Source organism: Crocodylus siamensis, chromosome 3 (genome assembly GCF_052110815.1).
Source record: "Crocodylus siamensis isolate JL-2025a chromosome 3, ASM5211081v1, whole genome shotgun sequence".
NCBI classification, from domain to species: Eukaryota; Metazoa; Chordata; order Crocodylia; family Crocodylidae; genus Crocodylus; species Crocodylus siamensis.
Window position 1 is genome coordinate 154,189,819 of NC_143397.1, and position 24,470 is coordinate 154,214,288.

At 46.4% G+C, this 24,470-nt stretch overlaps 1 protein-coding gene and 1 long non-coding RNA gene across 2 annotated transcripts in view; one reads left to right on the plus strand and one right to left on the minus strand.

The window, feature by feature from the left end:
- The window catches only part of ZNF407 (zinc finger protein 407), a 468,516-nt gene extending 451,970 nt beyond the window's left edge, over positions 1–16,546 (minus strand). The window contains 1 exon segment of the mRNA XM_090039571.1: positions 16,363–16,546. The gene's annotated coding sequence lies outside the window, so the exon portion shown is untranslated.
- A 144-nt stretch (positions 16,547–16,690) lies between these two features.
- On the plus strand, positions 16,691–23,999 carry LOC149869015 (uncharacterized). Its single transcript, XR_016441377.1, has 3 exons — positions 16,691–16,875; positions 19,900–19,957; positions 20,712–23,999. It is a non-coding gene; the product is annotated as an uncharacterized LOC149869015 (long non-coding RNA).
- The last annotated feature ends 471 nt before the right edge of the window (positions 24,000–24,470 follow it).

The following is a 24,470-nucleotide window of genomic DNA, read 5'->3' on the forward strand; positions in this document are numbered from 1 at the left end:
GCCCGCCGGGCCCCTCCCTCACCCCAGCCAGAAGCCCCTGCCTAGAAGAGGCTTCTGGCCTGGGACCATGATGCAGTTTGTGCCTCCCTGTATAGGAATGGGAAACTCAGGTAAGAAGGGGATGGGGACCACGAGTGATTGCCCCAGTCCTTGGGGCCAGGCTGGTGTCCAGGGCCAGCATTAGCAGGGCCCAGAGTGGAGCAGCATGAGTGCGGGCTGGCACGAGTCTATGGAGCCTGGCTGGACTGTGCCAGCAAGGAGAAGGGGAAGGTGGTCCAACTCCATAGAGCCCCAGCCAGCTGGGACCCTGCACTCCTGTCACCGTGCTCTGGGCTCCACCACTGGCTCAGGGAGACAAGCGCAGGCCCCACACTCCAATCCTGCTGTTGCTGGCTCCTACGCACTCGCTCACTCCCAGCCCCCATACCACCCCCTGCTTCATGGTACAGGTGGGGATTAGCGCGCACAGCCCCGACCACGTACACCCCACACTTACTTGCCCATCTGGGCTGAGCAGCAGCAGTGCAGGACAAACCACTGCTCAGCACAGGAAAAAAGCACCCCTGCCCCCTCGTGGCCACCGCTTCCTGGTGCAGCTGCCCGGAGCTCACAGGGGGCTGTCCTGCGTCTCCCCTGAATCACCGCCGCCTTTGGGCTCCCCATAGGGCAGCAATGGCAGCACACAGCAGGCATAGGCAGCCCTGTGTGGACTCCGAGTACCTGCACCACGGAGCACCGGCAGCAAGAGGGGATGGGACCACTTTTTTCCATGCTGAGCTACAGTTTGTCTCATGCTACCACTGCTGAGCCTGGGCCCCGCACCAGCTAGACTCCCCATCAGGGCTGAGCAGCAGTGGTAGCAGCACCAATGGCTGGGCAGAAACTGCTGCTCAGCATGAGGGGAAGCAACCCACCCCCCCGCTGTCATCAGACAGCTTTTGCTTTGACCACCAGGAGTCCACGCCACGCTAGGCTGCAGTACGGTTCCTTCACTGCCACTTGTGAGCTGCCCTGCAGCTGCTCCACAGTCACTGCTGCCACGCTGGGTAGCACAGAAGTGACTGCGAAGAAGCCGCACTACAGCCTAGCGTGGCACAGGCTCCAGGCAGACACAGCCAAAACTGCCTGGTGGCAGTGAGGGACAGCTGCTTTCCTCCACGCTGAGCAGCAGTTTCTGCCCAGGAGCACAGAGTCTGGGCCTGCAGGGGCTGTATGAAGCCAGGATGTGCTGCTCAAGCAGGGATTGGAGGAGCCAGACCGGGTCCATGGACTCCTGCTGGCCCAGGCCCCATGCTTCTCCTGCCCCGCTCTGAGCCCTGCCAGTGCTGGCCCCTCTGCACTAGCACAGGCCCTGCACTCCTGCCCAGCTGTTGCTGCACTCCGCATGCCCACTCGCTGCCCCATCCCCCACCTGCCACAGCCATTTCCCCACTTCCCCCCTGCTCACCCGCTGGTGGCTCCAGCACCACCTGGCTCCTGGCTACATCGCTGGGACTGCAGGAGTGGCTGGGACATGGTGCTGGAGCAGCGAGCAGGCATGGGGATATGGAAGCGGCAGGAGAAGGACAGCAGAGACAAACTAGGAAGTGGCAGCAAGCAGGAGCATGGGGCCCCGCACCAGTACCCCGGGGCCAGGAGCAGCAGGAGCGTGGAGCCCAGGCTTGCAGGAGCACTGGCAGGGGCTCTGCCTGTTTCAGTGGGGTGAGCTGTGGGCAAACCCTCCCCCCTCCACACAAGCCACAACCCTCCCCAGCTTCCTTCCCCCACAAAATCCATACACACTACACAACCACATCCCTCACACCCATCCACCCCCCAAAAATCCCACACAGACACCCACACCCTCCCCCACATAATACAAAAACAACATTTCATTTTAAGCTAGTATACTATCACCTCTCTGTACACTACACAAACACATGTAAACCAGGACAAAAATATTTTTTTAAATTAAATTAATGAATCGTGTAGAAAGTTTCATTTTTAGAATATAATTTGGTATTTTTCTGGTTCCGAGGTGGCAAACCCCTGTGCTGAAAGGAGTACTTCTGGGTGGCAAAGGTCAGGGGTTAGGAGGTGGGACTTCTGGTCCCAAGATAGTAACAAGGGGAGAGGGCACGACAGAGCTATCCATGTGGCCCTTGATGACTTGCCAAAACTGAGTAAGCAGCCCTCCAGCTGAAATAATTGCCTGAGCCTGAATTAAGGGAATCATCTCATACAGATACATGAGGGCAAAAATCTGAACGGCACTGAATAACAGAATAATTTTTTTTTATAAGGTAGTAAAACTTAGGGACTTCAGTCGTGATGCTGTCTGTCTAAATTGTCATTAGATGGATTGGATAATTTTCTCTACCCTTTTGCCATCCAGCCTTCTAAATGAGTTAAAAGAAAAAAAAAAAAAGAGAGGACTCAACTTCAGTGTGACCCCCAGTGATGCTGGTATGTATTTTGAAAATTACCAGGAGTACTGAATGGTACACTCCTCTTCAATCTGTAATAAAACATCAAAGAATAGAGCCCTGTAATTCACTATGAACTGAAATCACAGAACTCAACTGTGCACTTTCAAACAAGTGGTTTATTGCTCTGGATTTAAAATGCAAAGTTTCCATTATATTTAATAATTAAAATGCATGCTGTGTTATGGTTGCATTTGGTGACTGAATTAGTAGTACCCCAACTGAGTTAAACAATGCCTTTTTCCTATTAGGGTTCATATTACCATATCATCTATTTGTTTAAGAAAAGGAAAGAAAAAAGCACAGCAAGGAAGAAAGAATAAAAAAGAAATATGAATATCAAACATACTGAAAGACAGTGAGAACCAAGACAGTGAAAAGACCTGGCATCAGCAAAATATAAGCTAACTGAAAGTGGAGCAATTGAAGTATTTATGCATTTAAAGTTTCTGTGTCTTAAGAAACAGAATGTTCCCCATTTGTCAATAAGGAGTCACATTCGAAGTTGTAGAAGTAAACGGTTTGAATCTCAGTGCCTTCTCTTAGATACAATCATCACAAATTTATGGGATACAGACATCACTGTCAATGAATGGACTCTCACGGGCTGTCAGCTTCTTAATCAGGGTCTGACTTTGCTGGAAAGTGTGAAATTATGTAATTACCTACGCTTGGCAATTCTGATGGTTTAGACAATTCCAACACTCAGAACATCTTCCCGCATTTAAAAAAATAAAAATGTTCATGCAATTTGGTTCCAGGGAACACATTATTCTGTGTGGTTTCTTTCTTTCCTGATCCTTTGGTTTTAGTAAGCTTATTGAAAACAAAACTGTGGTATTATGTTAAATGATTTTTCCTTCCGAAAAGGTACCATTTAGTAAGGAAACAGAATTTATAAAGGATAAAGAATTAAAAAGTAAAGCCAAAATCCTGACCCCACTAATGCCACTAGAAGTTTGGCCATCAATTTCCACATGGTTAGAGCTTTAACTCAAAGAGGTCTAATGAATAAGAGAGATGTAATAATAACAGCAATCCATCGAGATCTAATAACAACAATATCAGCCTAATCAGGTATATGCACCACTCCTATCAATGTGTATTATCTGAGCTCTTAAGCAAATCAGTATTACATCTCTTCATACAGAGTTCTGTACTATTGCACTGTATTTATACACAAGCTTAAGAAATAAACTCTAATCTTCATGATAAATCTAAATGTTCACCCTCTAATTAACCCTCTGTATGCCAAAATGCAAACTGTGTGGTCTCTTAACACATTCAGGTTAGCAATACCCCAGGCGATAACAAACTGAGTGAACTCAAAGGAAATGCTTGACCAGTCCCCACTCCTCCCATATTCAAAGCTTACCTGGGGACAGAAAACTGTGAAAAGTCCATGTTCCTGCCACAGCCTACCACAACCCAATTCAGTGTCGATTAGAAATGCCTGCCCTTCCCCAAGATGTCTCTTGAGAACATACCGAAGAAAGTCAGCCCCTTGTAGAGACCTTGTAGATCTTCAAATCCGACCCCCTGCCTGGGCAGGAGAAAAACTGGGCTCAAATGACTCCAGCCAGGTAGGCATCACGCCTCTTCTTAAAGACCCCCAGGGTAGGAGTCTATGATTCTACGAACAACGCATGTCCCCAGCGGCTGGGAGGGCACGGCAGCAGCAGGAGCGCAGAGGTGGTGGGAGTGCGGCAGCAGTAAGTGGGGGGAGCTCCCACAGACACTGCTGGCAGCATCAGCAGGGGGAGGCCGGGAGGGGGCTTGACAAGCGCCAACCAGGGGGTTGGCAACCACTCACAGACGCTGCCAGCAGCAGCAGTGGCGGCCAGCAGGGATCACGGACCACCCGCAGATCCCGCTGGCAGTGTCAGCAGCAGGGTGGCAACTGGCAATGATCCGCAGGCACGGCACCTTTTTGTAGGGGGTGCACCACCATGTTCAGGGGGTGCACATGCACCTGCATGCACCCACTACGCCTTGCCCCGGCATTAAACAAGCCAGAAAAGGCAACTTGGCTATGCATATATTTAGGGGTACAGGAAAGCATATGAAATAAATGCAAATCAAAGACAGTTTGGATTTTCTTAGGGTATAAAGCTAGGTTCTGTTCTATCCAAACCATCTAACTGTAGGTGATATTTAGGTAAAACATTTGAATTTTGTTTAATCTCTTGTAACAGTTAAAGTGTTGAATTTATAAGATACAGAGACTGTTTTGGTCTGATTCTGATCACAGTCAGACTGATCATAGGAAAGTAGAGCTGAAAGGAACCTCATGAGGTCATAAAGTCCACCCCTCTGCTCAAGGCAGGATCATCTCTGACCAAACCCCATCCCAGGAGTAGTCAACCTGCCCAGCATGGGAGACCATTTTGCTCAGCATGCCACAGCCAGCCCAAGTTCTGGGCAGCTACCAGAGAGCCCTGGCTTGCAGCAAACAGCCAAAAGGCAGTAGACAGCATCTGCCCAGAGCCTGGGCTGGCTGTGGCAGATAGCCGGGAGGCTACAAATGGCTGCACCAGAGCTCGGAGCCCTGGCACCAGCTCCGTGGCAGCAGCAGCAGCACACGTGCCTTGGGATGCACGGAAGGAAAGAGGCCTGGTGCAATGCAACCCTGGCCCCTTCTCCAACGTGCGCCCCAGAGGCACACATGCAGCTGCCGCCACCATGGAGCTGGTGCCAAGGCTCTTGCAGCCTACCCACTGCCTGCTACAGCTGCCCAGAGCCCCAGCCCGGCTCCATGGTAGCAGTAGGTATACACACCTCCAAGAAGATGGCAGGGGAGTCTCTGGGTTTGCGCTGTCCCAGCCCCTTCCCCACTATGCAACTGAGGCCCACAGGCAGCTGCCACCAGCCACAGAGCTGGGCCAGGGCTTGAGACCCCAATGCAGCCGTTTGCAGTCTGCCCACTGCCTGCTGTGAGCAGCCCAGCCTCCGTGGTGGCGGCAGCTACATGCACAACGCAGGGCACGTAGCAAGGAAGGGCAAGGGCAGTGCAACCACCCCACCATCCACCCAGACATGCATGTGCACCTGCCAGCAGCAATGAGGAACAGGCCCCTCACAGTTCTCCTGCTGTCTGCCCCAGCATAACAAGGCAAGGTGTGGGTTGAGTTTGCAGTGTTTTTGGCAGTCCAGCCAAAAACATTGCCCACTCCTGGTCTAATCCACTCAGAAAAATCCCAGGGAATGGAGATTCCACAGGTTGGCAAGGTAGCCTGTTCCAGGTTTGACAATCCTCACCATCAAAGTTTCTCCTCATCTCCAATCAAAGCTTCCCCTGCTGATTTTTTAAAACATTGCTCCTAGTCCTGTCTCCTATAGCCCCAGAGAAAAGTCAACCTATAATCTCTTTAGAGAAAAAAAATTCACCCTGCAGGTATTTGAAGATCGTAATCAAAGGCTGATGGGTGTTAATAAAGAAAATCCATTAACTTAAATATAGTTATTCTGCCTTAAACTCAGGCTGAACAATAAGATTGTGCGCCCAGGTTTTCTTCTCTTTGGGCACATCTACATGAGACATTTACTGTGGAGCCGACTAATTAATACCTCAGGTAAAACATCAGTGTCTACACATATGCTCCTATTAGGGTGCAGTAAACTAATAAACGCCGCCATAGGATAATACTTGTCAATACAAGTACTATCCTGCAGCAGCATTATTTAGCACGCTGCAACACACATGTAGACACTGCCTGCTGGCTAGTCCCGCACTGAAGCACTCTCGTGCCCCAGCTGGCCCTTCCACAGCATGCTGAGCCAAGGCAGAGGAGCCCCGGGCTGGCAGGCTGCAGTCCCAGGCATATGTGCATACATGGCACCAGGAAGAATAAACTCCAGGACAAACTGTGCCAGAGTTTATTCAGCTGCTCTAATAGATATAATATAGATGTGCCCTTTCTGATTAAATCACATAAATATATCATACTCAAATCAAATCTATGCAATTACTGCTGATCCTACTACATGCTGGTTTTAAAAAAAAAGCAAACATTAAGCACTAACAAAAAAGGAAATCTCAGATGCAAAGAAATTTCATAAACCTTGGAAGGTTTCATTTCATAGCCCTATCATTTATCTAAATTTTTTTTAAACGTAAGCACAATCACAGTATCTGACTACCTACATAACCTGCAAACATTAAGGACAGAAGTAAACTTGAAATTTGTTATGGAAACTGGCATCTCTAAAAAAATGATCGAGACTGTACCCTCGCTTAAGAATGCTTAAGTGGTAACCTAAAATGCGGCTCAGACCTCAGTCCATAACTTTATGGATTCCTGTACATCATGGAGTTGAAAACAGACCTGAAAACTATATGTTTTACCTTTAAAATGATATAGATGGAAGAGCATTTAAGCTCTGTAGCTCAGATACAGACTTATTCCTAATTACATGCATTACATTTGTTACTATTGTATACCATCATTAAAAGCTGTAACCTGTTAAAATGTTCACCTCAATGAAAGGTATTGTGCAAAAATATCTTTTCCCAGTTTAGGTAAAAATAGGGCAACTCAAAATTCTAAGATAAGAGTAACTAAAAGACTATTTATTAAGGTCTATGGTATAAATTCAAAACATGAAGCCTAACACGCTTAAGGAAGAAGGAATTTTTTAAAGCATTCATTAGCTTCTCATCTTCAAGTCTCCAACTTGTAAATAATTTAAAATGAAAATTTGAACAACAGGGAAAAAAAGCAGAAATGCAATTCAAATCATCCCATTGTTATACTAATAAAACTGAAAACTGAAAAAAAGCCTGGCAGATCTTGAAGACAACATCCATAAAACATTTTTATGTACCATATCTTTGAACTAGGGCATTATGCTAGCACTGGATTCAATCCAAAAAAAATTAGCTCTGACTTGTAAAAATCAGGCTGCGCCCAGTAAAAGATATGTATGCTACCCCAGCATTTTTAGCATTCAGTGCTTTTGCTTCTGACAGTGCTGAAACAACAAACAAACTAAAAAAAAATGCTTCTAGGTACCTTAGCATTTTTTCCCAATTTTAACTTCTTCGAAACATACAACTCATTTAACAATTTACCTGACAAAAGGCAAGAAATTCTCTTACTTTTCATAAATGAATATATCTGGGGAAAAGGAAAGAATTGTCCTTTCTGGCATCCTTTTCCCCACATGGGGGCTCTAGAGGAACTAGGGTCCGAAAGTGAAGAAGACAGTGAAATAACTATTTTAGGAGGAGAGAGAGGCAAAGAGTGACCATCAATGCCTTCTTCTGCAACTTTTCACACTCAACGTGAGTGTGGCCAAATACCAGCATGCATGCCACAACTGGCACTGTCATCCTTTGTGTAGCACATGGTAGATTGAGGAGATAGCAGGAAGCATACCAGCAGATCAAGTTGGAACAGAAAACAGAGCAGCTGATCAGGCAAGGAGCACAGGGCAAAAAGCAAAAACCAGACCAGCAGATGAAGCAGGGGAAGGGAATTGGAGTGGCACAGAGGGAGGCCATGGGGCTTACCTTTGTGGTACAGCTGCCAAAAAGGCTGGGTCTCACTGTCCTACACAAACATACACACACATAAAATATGAAACTCATGCAATGCAACTAGTGAAAGTGCCCAGAGGAGTACCACCTTTATTAATAAAGCACTTCCGGATTTCCCTAAAGCAGGAGCCAGTAGCCTATGGTCCATTGGCTGGATCCAACCCCCAGAGACCTAATCCGGCTCGTGGCAGCATGCAGTGGCACAGGGCAGAAGAAGTGCCTCTGCAATGTCTCTTTGCCACATGCCATGGATCTCTTGTGCAGCATCCAGCAGGCAGCTGCCCCAGCCTTCCCTGCTCTCTTGCCCCACCCACTACTACAACCTGCACTTACCCCACCACTGAACTCAAGGTTACCTATCATTACTGGTGACACAGTAACCTCAGGTTGCAAGGGGGAGAAGGGGTGCGAGAGCAGTACTTGGCATAATGCAAGGGCTGGGGCACTGCATGGGGGAATCAGTGGCCCATGGTGGTGACTGGCTGTCAAGGGGCAGCCCACTATTCTTAAAGGTTGCCAGTTCCTGTCCCGTACCATATCCAGACCATTCTGGCCTAGCAGAAAACCTGGAGCAGGCATAGCAGCCTGGGGCAAGCTGAGAAGCACCACATCACGAATGCTACAGGTTGACACGAAGTTCAGTAGAGTGCATTACACGGAATTGCAAAATGTTATTTAAGGTCAATACAGGAAGCATTCAGTGTGCAAGTGTAAGGAGAGAAAAAAAGATGACCCTGTAGAGCAGCGGTCTCCAGCCTTTTTAAGTAGATTACCTTTGGCATTTAAAAGCAACCCAACATCTACCGTGAGCTGCCACCACCCCACCTCACCCCTGCCCAGCAGATAAGTCTGTGGGGAGGAATGGGGGGCAGATCGAGAAAAAATTATTTGGGAGCACACTTTTCCAACAGGTAAGTCCCACCTAGCCAGGACCCCGCTCAACTTACCCCTGCTCCTGCCTCTGCAGCAGTGTCCCTCACCATGGGGGCCTCAATCTAGCCCCAGCCCCTTCCCTCTCCCACAGGCTGACCTGTTGGGCTGCAGCGGGCACTCAGCCCGCCACCCCAGCCTCAGATTGACTCCAAGAAGGTCCGAGAGCTATCGCAAGAGGCTCCAAGATCTACCAGTGAATCGAGATCCAGTGGTTGGTGACCACTGCTTTAGAGGTATTCTAATTTTGCATCTCCATACGCACTCCTGGAAAGGGTCACCAAAAGTATGTAACCTCTCCGATAAAAGACAAAGGTCCAAACCCACAAGGGGACCTGAGTGGGCAGAGAACCACTCAGATAACCCAGCCTAATCTTTAGGCACCAGACTCCTGGAGGGGAATTCGCAACCTGAAGTGAGGCGCTTCTGTGATGCTACAAATTGGGTCCTGCATCATGCTCCAGATACTTTAGAATGGGATTCACAAAAGCCAGCACACTAAACTGCCTGCAGAAAAGACCAAAACCCCATCACTGTCCCAGGCTTTGGCATCTCATGGTAGTCCCAAGTTAGGCACCCCCATGAGACTGAGAAATGTAGTCCCAATTCTTCTGCATTTAAGTGCCTGAATCATCCCTTTGCAGAAAGGACTGGCTCATTCTTCTTTTATAACACAACTAATGGTGATGGCTCCCACCTCAGTATGCAACAGCTTAGTGGTACAGGCACCTGCATACAAAGTAGGAAAGGACAGTTTAATTCTCTCCATGGCCTGATGAGGTTTAAAACCACATATGCTGAAGCCAATTTCCTGGGAGGTGCTAGACTGTTAGCAAACTGCCACAGTACAGGAAAAAAATGAAAGAAAGATTTATGATGCCAGAAAAGAAAGACCAAGAAGGACCATAGTCTAGCATAGCACTGAGGGCACTCATCGGGGAATAGGGAGAACTGCATGTCAGTCCCCATTCTCCTTAGGAGTTTTACACAAACTAGGTTGGGGGGGGGAGCAAATTGTTAGCAGATGTGACACAGATTAGCCCCATACTCGCCTCCTCTGCTCCCTGTCCTGTGCTCCCTGACCAGTCTACTGCTCTGCTGCATGCCACTTGATCTGCAACGTACCACATACAGAAGCTGCCTATGCCACTTGTGGTGTACATGCCATAAGCTAGTCATGCTGATGCTTCTGCATTCTCCCCATCCTATCACTCCAGTCACATACCTTGCACTGCTTCTAGCATGGAAGCCTAGCTTACAGCAAGAATAATAGAGTGTCACCACTTTAACATCACCTGTATTTTGATGTTGAAGGCTGCCAACTGGGAGATGAGACACATAGGTTTGAAGCCCTCAAGCAGCAGAGAATATGAAACATAGCACTTCCCCTACTTCCTGGGGAAGTATACCTAAGACTTTTCAAAATAGCAGTACTTGTGTTGAGTTCAATCCTGTCAGCACGTGCTTGGCCTGGTCTGAGCATGTCTATCAGATCAGATCCCTCAGGAATCTCTAGAACAGACGCATCTAGTTTCAGAAACCCAAGTGGGTTTAGGCACTGAGATATTCTGCCTTACCAAGAGAGGGAAATCCCAGGCATTCACAGGATCAACACTCTAGGCACCTACAGAACTTTTACTGTTGGGAATTTAGGGACTTGGGGCCTTCTAGGTGCCTAAGGGGTGAGGCAGGAGTTTTGTGAATTTTATTCTTGGACTTGGTTACATAAATTCAGCCTAAGTCCAATCTTAGATATCTATGGCCTCTGCTACACATTACATGTATTACCCAATTAATTAGTTAATTGCACAATAAATTTAGACTACCCCCAAGTGCAAAATAGTCATCACATGATAAAAATGACTATACAGCTATAAAAAAGAGCCAACCAGCCATAAAGTTAGTGCTTGAAAATGTTTAACAATTCTATAGCTGGTTTCTGTCCAGCTTTAATTTTAACATGCAGCAGAGCCATAATGGCTTTGGTGGAGTAGGGCTTGAGTCCCCTTACTCATAGTTGCATCTGATGCAGTAAACTCTTATATAACCAGCTACAAAGAAGGAACAAAAGATCCATCTGCTTTCAGATGCATGAATTTCCCTTAAAATTTAATCCCAAAATAACCCAGCTATTTTTTACAGTGTTTTGTAAAAACTGTTCAGATTCACTTGTATATTTCTGGTTTTAAAAGGCTCAACCAGGGTTTTGGATCTAACTCTAAATTTCTGTTATTGAGATATCTGTACACAGGGAATGGGAGATTTGCGCACACAAAAAAAGCCAGGACAGGTTCATCTGCATCCTAGACTATGTGCAATTCAGATATCAAACATATAAACAACCTACACTTTTGCCAATCTAAAAAGCAGAATGCCGAGCCAGTACATATAAGATATATACTCCGGCTAAACATTTACATCTTTAGATTTAAAAACTGGTTATGATAGGTCTACAGTGCAACTGAGCCAACAATATTTGTAACCTTCCAGCCTACACAACTGTAACCCATAAGGCACCAGACCCTGGCTGAGCAACAGACCAAATTATGCACAGGGGAAGAAAAAAAAAAATCAGCCTTCTGTAGAACAAAAAAAGAAAAAATAATAATAACAGTTCTGCCATGTGTTGCCACAGAGCTATCACCTTTTCTAAGATGTTTTGGCATTTGCATCTTTGTAAAAATGAAAAAAAAATGAGCCAGTGGATGAAGAGTTTTCTTGCACTGGAGTTTAAGAAGTGGAATTAAGATGCATCTCTACAATTCAGTGTGCATTCCTGAAGGTATTCTCTTTAACAAAAACCTACAGTAGGGTTTTTAATTTTCTTTTAAAAAACTTTGGAAACACGTGACAACTTCTGAGCTTCTCTCAGAACACTTGACTAATTGCCACAAAAGACAAAAGAATCCACTTTAAACACAGTTATAGCTCTGACAGTTTCATGGTTTCTAGGGTCAGAAGGGACCTGAACAGATCATCAAGTCCCCTTGTACATGGTAAGAATCTTAGTCTCAGAAGTAATAACTTGCACTAAAAACAAAGCAGGAAATAAAGCAAGAATCCCTAGATTCAATTAATAATCCCAGAGAAAGTTCTCTCTTCAGACACGTAATTCTATTCTGCGGAACAAATGAAGCCTGTAGTTTCAATGGACGCAGGTTATTCGTGGCTGTTTCATACCTTAAATATTTGGGAGCATTTCATTCCTTATTTTAATCATATATAGGAAGCTAAATATACTAATTCATATCTTGGTGAGTCCCAGTCTTTTATTCCAATGTCTATTTATTTTTTACTTTTAATAGTGCACATTCATCAATACAAGTCTCTTTTTTGTTTGTACAGAACAAAAGCACGCCTACGGAAAATAGAACAAAGAACGTTCCAGAATTAGAAAAAAAATATAGGGTTTAGCGATTTTTCCACCAAAAGATTTACAAAAACTTTGTAGATGTTTTGTTATGCAAAAAAATTCCACCAGCTCAAGACTGGGTCAGGTAACACAGAAGTCTCTTATTGTTGTCCATATAGTACAACGCTTATGCCTAACCTGAGAACTCTGTTTTCCAGGGCTACTGTAGTCATCATGACCACAAAACATTATAACTTACTTGATGCATTTATTTGTTAAACATCTTTTATTTGTATAGGGAAGTATTATCTGTTGTTTGTTATACCCTAATGAGTAATTTTCCATGGAAAATGACACAGCTTTATAATATGGTTCCAGCAAAATTTAGATACAACTTCTGTAGCAGTGGCTCGCACATGCTATCCATAGTCAGGAATCCCAGCTCAAACACAAAACAGTACCCACAACATACTACGGTTTCAAAATATTCTCAAGAGTAACAGTGCTTCATTGGCCAGCTGGCAATAAATAACTCATCCAAATTAATGTTACACTGTACCTGTGCATTTCACTAGACAAAGTAAAACCTAGAGTAGTGGCCACAAGGCCCAATGGCACTTGTAAGCCAGTCAGCCCCAGCTTCTCTTTCTAAAATAACACTAAAAGGGAGCCAATAGCTATTGTGATCTCAATCTGGTCATTCTGTGCCGTCTTATCGCGCACATTGTGAATGATGGCTCGTGACCTAAAACATGCAGTCTGAGAAGCGTGCACAATGTGATTTTAATGCATACCCAAATGAAAGTTTCAATTTATCTGAATGGATAATGAGGAAATCAGCTATAGCTTTAATCACATGGAATACTACTGAAGTTAGGACACTTCTGGCTTTATTTCTAATGATTATTATCTACTATAGCAACTTCCTTTTCTTTGAAAACAAAGTTTTTGCGGTTCTGCTGCCAAAAACAGGCAGAAAATAGGGCAGGGTGGCACCTTAGAGACTAACTGGTTCTAAGAGGCACGGGCCTTTGGCTCAGGGCAAACAGTGGTAAGTCTATACACTGAATAGTGGCACCACCTGCAAGTACCCTCTTTTCCCTGGGCAAGTGACAACCATCAGCCACACAGTATCATGTTAGCAGACCCTAGCTGGAATTGGGACTGGCTGGCAGGGACCATCTGTCAAGCCTCCACCTTGGGCTGGAGGTGGTGTTGACAGCCCACATATGGTGTTGAGCATTGATGGTCATTTGAGCTGGCAATGCATCAAGACAGAGAACCTTCCGCACCTTTCCCTTAAGTACATCGGGAAGCCCTGAGCTGGGGGAGGTGGTGCTGTCTCTCTCTAATGGGTGTTAAGTATTGATGGGCATTTGGGACGGCGACATCCAAGGCCCTAGGTCTCTACTGCCATACCTTAGGGCCTTCAATCTGAAACAGATTTGACAGATGCCTTGTTTGGCAACCTGCCTACTTCTCCTAGCATCAAGTTTTGCATCCAAGTTTGACTATCCCCTGCTCTAATTTTCTCTATCCTGTCACTTCATGTCCAAGTTTCCCCTTCCTGCTGTGCTCTACAGCTAGGCAATCTTGTAATGATTAAAATAACCATGCAGTCAGCTAACAGTTGAAAAAGGATTCACTGCCACCATCACTGGACTTATGTCTCAGGTTGGACAGGCTGCCTGGGGCTTCAGTCCTGAATAACCCAAAACAAGTCCCTCTCAGGGGTCATCCTAAATAGACAACAACCTATTTTGCCAGATGCTACATAAATATACATAGGAAAGGAAACTCAGAATTATGGGTCCTCATAGAAACATTTCATGCACCTACTTGGCCATAAACTTGACAGCACGTACAGAAATCCAAGACTGCATACATGCAAAGGATCAACTTACAAATACAAAATAAAGAGCACCATATTTCTTAATCTGTTTAATCTTCAACCATAATACAAGTCTCATATTTCCTGTAAAGAGATGTACTGACCTGCCAAAAAACTGTTCCATTAACTCACACGCTTGGGTCCATTCTGTATTTAATGTGAGAATGGGGCAAAGTTTTAATTTTTAGAAGTTTTCAACTAAGAACATGTTCATGAAAATAAATCAGAAATGACTGAAGCTATTAATACACAGCGGTTTCTGCAGGACCGTAATAATAAAGATTTGGGTCAATGTTTTAACTCAGGTCATTTAAATTACATTTCCCAAAATGCTAATAAAACTGACATGTTTGAACATACTGAAAAAGTCACAGTCCATCATCCTGATGTCACATCAGTGCATTTGACTTTTTTTTTAAATGTATGGATTATTCAATTACTGCAGCCTCCATATATTATATATAAAAGCTACAACCTGATTATATATCCATGTAGTGATAATTTATGAAATAAGGATAGGATGATTATACTGTTACCTCTAGGAGAAATATAACTCACAGTGACCAATCTAGGAGATTGCAAGACTAAACTGAAGCCTGTAATCATCTTCCTTTTTCAAAAAAGGGTGCAACCTGTTGAAAATGTAGCTGCCCAACTTTAAATGCTCCATCTTGATTCAAGCAGGTTATTTAGACACCAGCAGTTCTCAACCTTGTTTTCACTCAAGGCAGCAAAGAAAGGCCTTATCTTAGCTTTCTCATTTCTTGACTACAGAAAAGTAATAAGAGCCCTGCTGCAAAGAACTCATGAAATAGAAATCAGATGCTACTGATCCCTATTTGAAATCTCTCATGAGTGATGCACAGATATTTGCACTCAAAGTGCTAATAGTGCGCAGCACCAGCAACACCCTTAAAAGACTCGCCTAGCACCCTTGTTGAGAACCAGTTTTAAACCACAACGGGAAAATGGGTCCTTCAGTGACTGTGGCTGCAATCCTCCCTAATTATTTCAATCTCCTGTCTTAGGTCTTGCATTCTGTCAGCACAGCCAAGGGGGTGAGATGATATGCCGCAAGCACGCCAAACCCACAGAAACGTAAGTGGTGTTAAAACTTGCTATGGGCAGGTGAATGTTGAGAGTTAATAGCAGTCCTTGCCCAACTTGCCAGGACTCCTGGGCTCAGGTGGAGAGGGGGACAAGGGGGTGCTGCAGTTGGTGCCTTCTGGGATGATGGAGGGCTGCAAATTGCTTTGTTTAGCCTCCATGGAGCAGGCTCAAGCTACCACAAGGACAAGTGAGGTCACTAGCCCAGTTCACCGTCACCTTAAGTGGTGTCACCATGACACCCTTGGAAGGCAGAGAGCACCAGGGAGGGTGCTGTGCAGTGCAGGGACTGGTGTATTCCCAGCCCTTGGCATAGTCTGAGTGCAAATGTGACCCTACTGAGAGGGGCTACTGCACACATAACATCGCATATTCACAGTCACAGTCGTATCACATCATTGCTCCCTCAGAGTCTAGGTCCCTGGCCAGCGCCCCGCACCCCTCACGTCACTACCCAAGAACAAGCCCCAGGCGCATGCGCACCAGGCCCGCACATCTTTCAAGGAGCAGCGGCGTGAAAGCCTGCGATCCCAGACAACGGTCTACGCGCACGCTCGCTCCCGCTCCCCCACCCCGCCACCACTGCAGCGCATGCGCAACCCCCTTTCCCGTGTCCAGAACCCTCGACACCGCGGCCTGCCTCTGCCCGCACAGCTCAACGGCCTCGGTGCAATGTGCGCCTGCGCGCTCTGTCTCCTGCTCCCTTCCTCCCCCCCACACTGAGCCCATCTGCTGCAGGAGGGAGAGCGGTCTCCACCGCTGTCGTCGCCAACCAATCGCCGCGCGAGACCTTCTTCCCGCCCGCTGCCCTCCAGCCACTCACACGCAAAAGAACGGCTTCTGGGGGCGGGACGTGGAAGCGGATTGGCTAGAAGGGGGGGAAAAAAAAAAAACCAAGAAAAAAAAAACGACGGCAGCGCAGAGGCCCAAAAAGCCCGAGGGAAAGGGCCGAGGCCACCGCCGGCCAGCGGCAGCCCGATCCCCCGCCAGCAGTGCCTACCAAACTCGCGAGCCGCGGCTTAGCTGCGGGCGCCTCCCTACGGTGGCAAACGACCGCGCCCCGTTCTCCTTCGCTTACCGCATGGGGGGAGCCGTCCGCCTCCGCTTGTGATGATCTTGGTCACAAGTGGCGCGCCGTAGATTCGCCGTCTTGCGTCACTCCGCGTCGCGCGGGGAGGAGGAGTGGGAGGAGAGGAGCCCGCTGGGTGCTCTAGTGACGTCAGGGCCGCATGCTGGGCCGCACCAGGGGCGCCAACGACCGCCCCGTCGCCATTTTGTTCTGCCCAGCACACAAAATACGCGCGGGGCGGGGCAGGGAGGGACGGGCGCAGGCCGGGTACTGTTCTCCGCCCGTCGGGTGGGTCGGAGCTGCGATTCCCTACACGGGAGAGGGCGGGGCGGGGGAGTCACGCACCCGGGGCTTGGAGGGCACGAGCTATGAAATGCTGGTCTTGGAAGCTCGGAATGACCGTATTTGCTGTAGAACTGGAGTGCGCCGAAACTATGCAAATGAGCATGCAAATAAGCTGCCGCCTATATGCTGTGAGCACCGGGTCATTGGCGTTGAAGCACGTGTTTCTTTTGAGGCCAGGTGAGCAGTGACAGGAGAGCAAGCCCAAAAGTTACTTAAGACTTTATACAGGTGCAGATTTAAGGCATTGTTTTCCAGCCCCGGGCACCTTACCTCAGTAACAAGTTTCCACATGCACGTGTTAAAGCCTTCCCCCTCCTTGTACCTCGTGCAGCTCACTGCCACGGCAACATTCCCCAGTGTGCCTATCTGTTTGTGACAGCACACTTGTGCCATGGCACGCTGGGTGAGAAACACTGATTTAAAGACCATTAGCCATTTTTAAGGTGCATTAAGGGCTTGGGTCTACACGTGCGTGCCCTTGATGCACGTTTAACAAAGCTATCCGCGCCTACATTTGACGATGTCCTAAATTTAGCTGCGAATAGATAAAGAACCTTAACGCAGGCGTAGACAAGCTAAGGCACATTGGTGCTCTGTGTTGGCTGACTTGGGGCTAATGTGAGTCCCAAGTCAGTCTCCTCACCAAGTTAATATGCCTTAGTGCATGCACTTGTCGATGTGTACCTAAATCGTGCATTGGGCAAATGGGCATTAAGTTTAGGCATGTGTAAAGGCATATGTAGACATGCCTTCTGAGAGTGACTTGGGTTTTGCATGTTGCATCAATTAGCCACTTTAAAACTTATCACAGTCTGAACACTTACACTATTATTGATTGTACATGGTACAAAGGTTGAAATATTGTATGCATACAATAATTATTATACACCTGGTAACACCCCCTGTACCCTATAGCTTGTGTGACATCAACAGCTGCAGGGGTAGGCCTCTCTTCCTGCACCACTGCACCGTGTCAGTGCGCAGCACCTCCACCCTAGCACTCCCACCCTCCCATGCATGGGTGGGCCCTTTGCTGCTGCATCTGGGAGGCAGTCCCCACCCTACACACAGCTTATTGTCTGCGGGCTTCTCTGCTGCACCATGCTCCCTCCACACTGTAGGCTGTGCATGTGCACCATGGCACCTTGTCCTTCAGGATGGAGAGGGAGGAGAAGCCTGGAGGTCCTGACTACAGCAGTAGCAGGAGGGATGAGGGGAGCAGTTGGCTAGTTTGGGCAGCCCTGCCTTATAATATTGTCCCATGAAGGAAGCAGCACGTTTGCACCTTTCCACAACAGAGCTGCTAGCGTTAGAGGAAACAGAGTAGGTTCACATGAGCAATGAAGATCAAAAATATTCAGTCTTTTCTCATGAAAGATGTGATAGGCATATTTCCTCAGAAAAAGAAACCTAGTTGAATGGCATCAAGATAAATGCAATAAGACAGCAGTTCCCAAACTGTGGGTTGCAACCCCAAATGCGGTTGCAACTTCAGCAATTGGGGGGCTGCGAGATTTGCAACATCAGCAGGGCGTGGGCTGCAACGGGACTGGACCAACTCAAGGCAGGAGCCACCTCCGCAGCCAAGCGGGCAGGACCCAGCACAGGAAGGAGTGCTACGCTGTTATGGCCGCCAAGGTGAGGTGCAGCAGTAGCAGCGGCACAAGGTTGTGCCTCCACTGCTGCCGAGTGGGCAGGGGCACCTCAGCGTGGCGGCCATGGCAGCGCAGCGCTCCCTCCTGTGCCAGGTCCTGCCCACTGGGCCACAGAGCTCCCGGGGGAAGGGCAGTACAGCAGGGAGCCCCAAACCTGCAGCAGGCAGCCGGCATCCTAGGCCCCCACCACTCTGGGCATGCTCTGGACATGTCACCCACAGGGGAAGGGTGGGAGCCCGGCTCCACACTCCGCTCTGGTCACAGCAGCTGCTGCCTCCTGCAGGTGGTAATTGGGGCTTGGACGTTGCTGGGGGGCAAGGATCTACGGGCCCTGGCTCTGGGGTACCTGAAGGGAGTGGGAGGCTGCAGGTTGGGAGGGAGAGGTACCAGCTGGACTAGGGGCGTGTGGGTTGGGAAGGAGAGGTACTGGCAGAGCCAGGGGCTGCAGGTTGAAATTGAGAGGCACTGGCAGAGTGTGGATTGGGAGTGAGAGGCACCTGGCAGGGGAGGATGTGAGCTGGCAGTGAGGGGCCATGTTGAGGAAAAGTTTGGGAAGCACTGCAATAGGAGGTGACCTGGAAGGGGAACACAAGAGTGAAAGAAGGAGGAAAGGATGAAACAATTTAGATAAACCCTAAATAGGCAGCCTGGATACTGTGTTTGAGGCAGGTTGACCACCTGTCCCAAATTGGGCAGGACAGTCCTTCAATGGGAACCTTAAGTCCCAGTTCCAAGTCGCACAACTCCAGGATAGCATTTGTTCCCAATTCACAGCCTCATGCAGGGATCCACGGGAAAGGACAGGTTTCCCCTTGCGGGCTGGTAGTGTTTCAGCCAGGAGTAGGATGTAGGGGGCACTTCATGCATGTGTGCACTTGCACATGTGTACATGGCTGGGAACATAGCCTGGAGAGCAGCTCCCTACAGGTAAGTCTGTGTGAGGGAAGGATATGGTGAGGTGGGGCAAACTGAGGTCCCTATGGTGAGGAAGGCAGTGGGGCAGGGGCTGGGTGCACTGCCCAGCCAGGGCACTACTTGGGGCCAGGGCAAGAAGTGGGACAGAGCTACAGGTGATTCATTAGGAGGCAAGGGTCATGGAGAGTAGGTTCCCCACCCCCACCCACAGATTTGTGTGCAGGGCGGATGCAGGCTGTTCATTGGGGCTCCTCACCCTGCTGCCTTACCCCCAGGGGACCCTGTGCTGGCCACACCACCATGGCAATGTGTCCTCTGCCCTCCCGACAGCAGCAGGACAGCAGCAGCTGGAGTTGTGCCCCCTGCTGCTGCCAGGCAGGCAGGGGGCATGTGGTCGGCACAGGGATCCGGAGAGAAAGGCAGCAGGGCAGTGAGTCCCGAGCTCACAGTGTGCAGCCCACATCTGTCCCCCACTCCGCTCAGCTCTGGTCTGGTGGTAGCAGCGGCAAGGGATGTTGTGGAGGTGAGCATGTATCCCACCTTCCCCTTTTGAAAAGGTGGTCACCTTAATTTGAGGGTCTGTTGATGTAGGCTCTTCTAGGAATCTATTTTTTTGACTAATATATTTCAGGAGCAGATGTTGGGAAGGAAAACAACTGAAGTCCTTTGTAGACAGTTGAAAGAAAAAGGTAATTTTACTTCCTGCATTTCCCCAACCTGTTTTACTGTTTAAATCAAACAATTTTGAAAATCTTAATGTTCAAATTAAAGCATGGGCATTGCTTCATTATCATTGCATCTATAATTCTCCCAAACATCTCAAACCATGCCTTCCAATTTGTGGTGGCTTGGCAGGCTGGATAGAGGGGATCTGTGGGCTGGATCTGGCCAACAAGTGGTATGATTGACACCCATGCCTTAAGCTGTTCAATAAGAATAGCTGATAGCAGTCATTGAAAAAGAAATAGGAATCAGGTCTCCACCATTCAATGGAAGGTATTAACCTCTAAGCTGTGGACTCATGTTCACATGTACTTTCTCAAATTTCATTAAAGTAAAAAATATAATATAACAGGGGGGATTCTTAATTTTACCAAGTAATGATTGAAACTACCAAAGCCAAAAAAAAAATCCTAACAATTAATCACCTGGCCTTTAACCTGTTTTGAATGTTAAGAATATCCTGCATCTAATTAACAAAAATTGCCCATTACTATATGTGTGTTTGTGTGTGTGTATATACAGTTAAAAATATACACAGTTTAATTTGTGTGTTAAAATAAAATCCCAGAAACAATAATTAGCAAGCCACTAAAATGTATCTGCACCATGCTATTATGTAGTTATGTGCGTTTATGTATACCTATATATTATGTATGTGTATGCATGTATGTATATATATAAAAGAAAAGGGAGAGGCAATTTCTTATTTTGTTTTTACAGGAAACAACGCTAACTTGGATGATTAGTTCAGCTAACTTGGATGATGGAACTTTTGGTGTTAACAATTGCAAGCAAGGAGACAAATGGATTGGCTGACACACACTGGCTGAACAACACACGTGCCATGACACAAACTCTGGACAGTAAATTCAGCACCATTGTATCCATTATCAGTTGTCTAAAACATAATGATGTCTCTTTAGCTATAAGAGTGTGTAATGTAGGAAGTAAAGTTGTTGATCTGGTCAAGCAGTGTTTATTGCAACTACAATCACAATAATGGCCTCATCTGTTAAACACTACAACCATTATTGCACATCCACATGAACAAAAGATAAGACATGTCATGTGGAACTTCTTACAGTTTGCTAAATGTAACCAGACCCCATCCCTATACAAAGAGGGAGGTGTCAAAATTCTAATGGCAGTCCCCAGATGCAATAATTCTCCTGGAAAAGTATACTATGCAAGCAGCATGGAAATCTTTGTGAATAATGTACAGCTGCTCCTCGCTTAACGTCATAGTTACCTTCTTGAAAAATGCAACTTTAAGGTAAACAATGTTATGCGAATCCAGTTACATCACAGTAGTTACCTACTAGCAGGTGGCAGCCAAACAACACTATAACCAAACATTGCGCAACTTTAGACAGGTATGTTCTCTAATAGATCTAATAGTAATAACAAAACAACGTTAACCGAGGCGATGTTAAGTGAGGAATACTTGTATATGTGCAGCATTACCCTAATGTTTGCCTGATAACAAAAGCGGTGTTAAAAGTTAATCAAGCTTGATGTTCAAAAAACAAAGGATGGTGGCTCTGTGAGTGCTATGCCTCTGTCATTGTCAATACAGTGTGGTTTGGGATATTCCCATTTTATAATACAGGAAGAAACCTGTCCAAGAAACTGGGAAAGATTCTGCCTCAATATAACAACTACAATGTAACTCAAGAACCATGCTTTTTTGCCAGCCAGTAATGCAAACACTCTATGTTTATCACTCCTATTAATAATATAAAGGATTTGATAATTGACTTATTTCCCCCCATCAGAGAATCACACCTATACCTACAAGGCCTAGTAAAACATAAAAAAGAGTCTTTCATTCCCATAGCTGAACACATACAATAACAAATCCCAGACACAGGAAAGGTACGAGAAGAATTAAAGACACCAGAAGATGTCACCTTACATCTAGCAGTCAGAACATTAAGTATGGTATTAATTAATGCAAAGAATAACTGTGATTGTGCTAATTGGGTTGTGCTGCTGTCTGCATCACCAATACCAGAATGTTAAATTATGAAACCAGATTGGAAAGAGATTAGCTTTAGCTATAAGTAAGGCTGCAGTAACCAATGATACTCATCTTACCTGACACTAGTACTCAGTCATTAACCAATGTTATTGCACTATGCTTTGTGTCATTGTGTACCATAACCAGGCATCATTCATCAGTTATTACTCAACTGTTTTATTTGTGGATAGTTTTTTCCTTCCTCTCAAGGTACAAACTAAGCCAAAACCAGTAAGGCTAACAGAGCTGCAGGAATGGATGTCATCTATTCCCACTGGACTATTGCACCAGAACTGTGGGGCTTTAGTGAATATGTGCAATCATTGCAGAATATTGAAAATGGGACTAAAATTATTAGTGTCTCATTCTGGCGAAGTGGTTCAGTGGGAATCTGCTCTGATACCAGAGGAGCCTAAATATGGAGACTGTCCAGAGAAATTATGAGTCAGAAAAATATCAACAGTAAATTATCAGCAACTAAAATGCCACCTGGAATGCGTGAAGACACAAGCAAGGCAATGTCACCTCTATGAACGTCAGGTTTCTTTGGTTTCTAACTTTGGGGCTCTGTGCATATTCTTTATATACATACATATTTTATAGTATGCACATGTGTATTTAGACTCAAGTGTCATAATTTAGTATGGCTTATGTATAAAGTGTTCCAGATATCCATAAGCAGGCCACTCCTTTTGACTTAGGTCCTAGACCAAACCTGTGGGACAAGCTGCTGGGTAAAAACTGTCTACAGGTTGTATGAGGAAATGTGAAGACAGGCATAGACAAATGGGGCATGAATATATAGACTGATGTAATAAGGTAACCTCAAAACAGTGTCTAGCCTGCTCAATTACCTTCTGTCTGTACATTAGGTTTTTCCTGGATCATGAGTAAACATCCTCCGCTATAAAAAGACAAAAAGGAGGGGATGTAGGCCTCGCTGGAACATTGATCAATATATACTGCTCACCCATAGGATATAATGGAGAAGGTCAAAACAACCTATAACTTTGTCATTTCTGGCCTGATTTCAATGGAACTTGTAGCAATGGTAGCGCCTTCTGAGGGCATGAAGCCTGCCAAGTGTCAAGGAGATAGGTGCAGGGGGTCAGAGAAACTGCACCCCAAAGTCTTGAGAGCAAAACTTGTGTCATGCATATGTGTTAAGTCACAGTGGGGTCAAAACTGCAGGCTTGCTAGCCCCTGCTGAAGCCACAAAGCCTGCCAGGTTTCAAGGAGATAGGTGCAGGGGGTTCAAGGAAACTGCACCTCAAGCTGTGGACAAGCAAAACTTGTGACATGGGTGACACTGTTTGTGTTAAGGTATAGCAGGGTGAAAGCTGCAGGCCTTCTAGGCCCTCCTGCGGCCATGATGCCTGCCAGCTCTCAAGGAGATAGTTGGGGACTCTGGGTTCTGGGGCCCTGCACCTCTGGCCGCAGGCAGGCAAAACTCATGACATGGGTGGGTGACACTGTGTGTTTAGGTGTGGTCTTCCTGGTGCTGGGGCCTCTGCACAACACAGCAGCATGCCCCAGTGAGGTCTCCTCCCATGCATCCTCTGCTCAGTCCACCACTGTAAACGGCGGCAGATAAAAATAACTTAGTTGGCTCAATAGCAATAACACCAGCAGCATCTAAGGTACTCAGATGGAACTGTCAGGCCCTTCTTTCCTCTCAAGTAGGAGCACCTAGTGTGTGTCTGTTAAGTGCGCCCTCACTGTGTGACTATGTGTGTATGTGTGTGTGTGTATTTGTGTTCAGGTGCACCTGTCCTGGTGCTGGGGCCTCTGCACAACACAGCAGTGTGCCCCAATGAGGCCTCCTCCCCTACAGCCTCAGCTAAGTCCACCACTGTAAACAATGGCAGGTGAAAATAACATGGGTGACTCAACACCAATAGCACCAGCAGCATCAGAGGTAGCCAAACGGAACGATCACACAACCTTTCTTGTTATAAAGTGTAGCAAAACCCCTAGTTTTTATTTTATTTTTTATTTATTTTAAAATGCATTCCCTCCCCTTCCCCAACCATTTCTGATGTTTTCTCTGCCTCTCTATTCCCTATAGATAAGTATAAGTGAGCTCAGACTTAGGAAAAGGTTTAACATTTTTATTTTGGGAGCAAGTTTTTGGTTTTGGATATCCACTGTTTTATATTGTATAATTATTAGGTTTGTACTGATTTTTACTGTTGTATATTGTGTTATTATCATTTCTGTATTTGTATTGTTTCAAATGGATATTGTATGATTTAGGCCTGTTTTTGTAAGTGAACCAAAGTCATGTCAAGTTTCCATTTTATATGACAAGCCTCCATCTTCTGTCCTTTGCCTGGCATCCCATGTTGCAACTGTATCAGTCACATACCCCTCACATGTAAATTGGTTCCCGGATGAATGAGAACGATTGGGAATGATTGAAATACAATGATAGCAGGCCTCTACTGAATGGCCTGTAA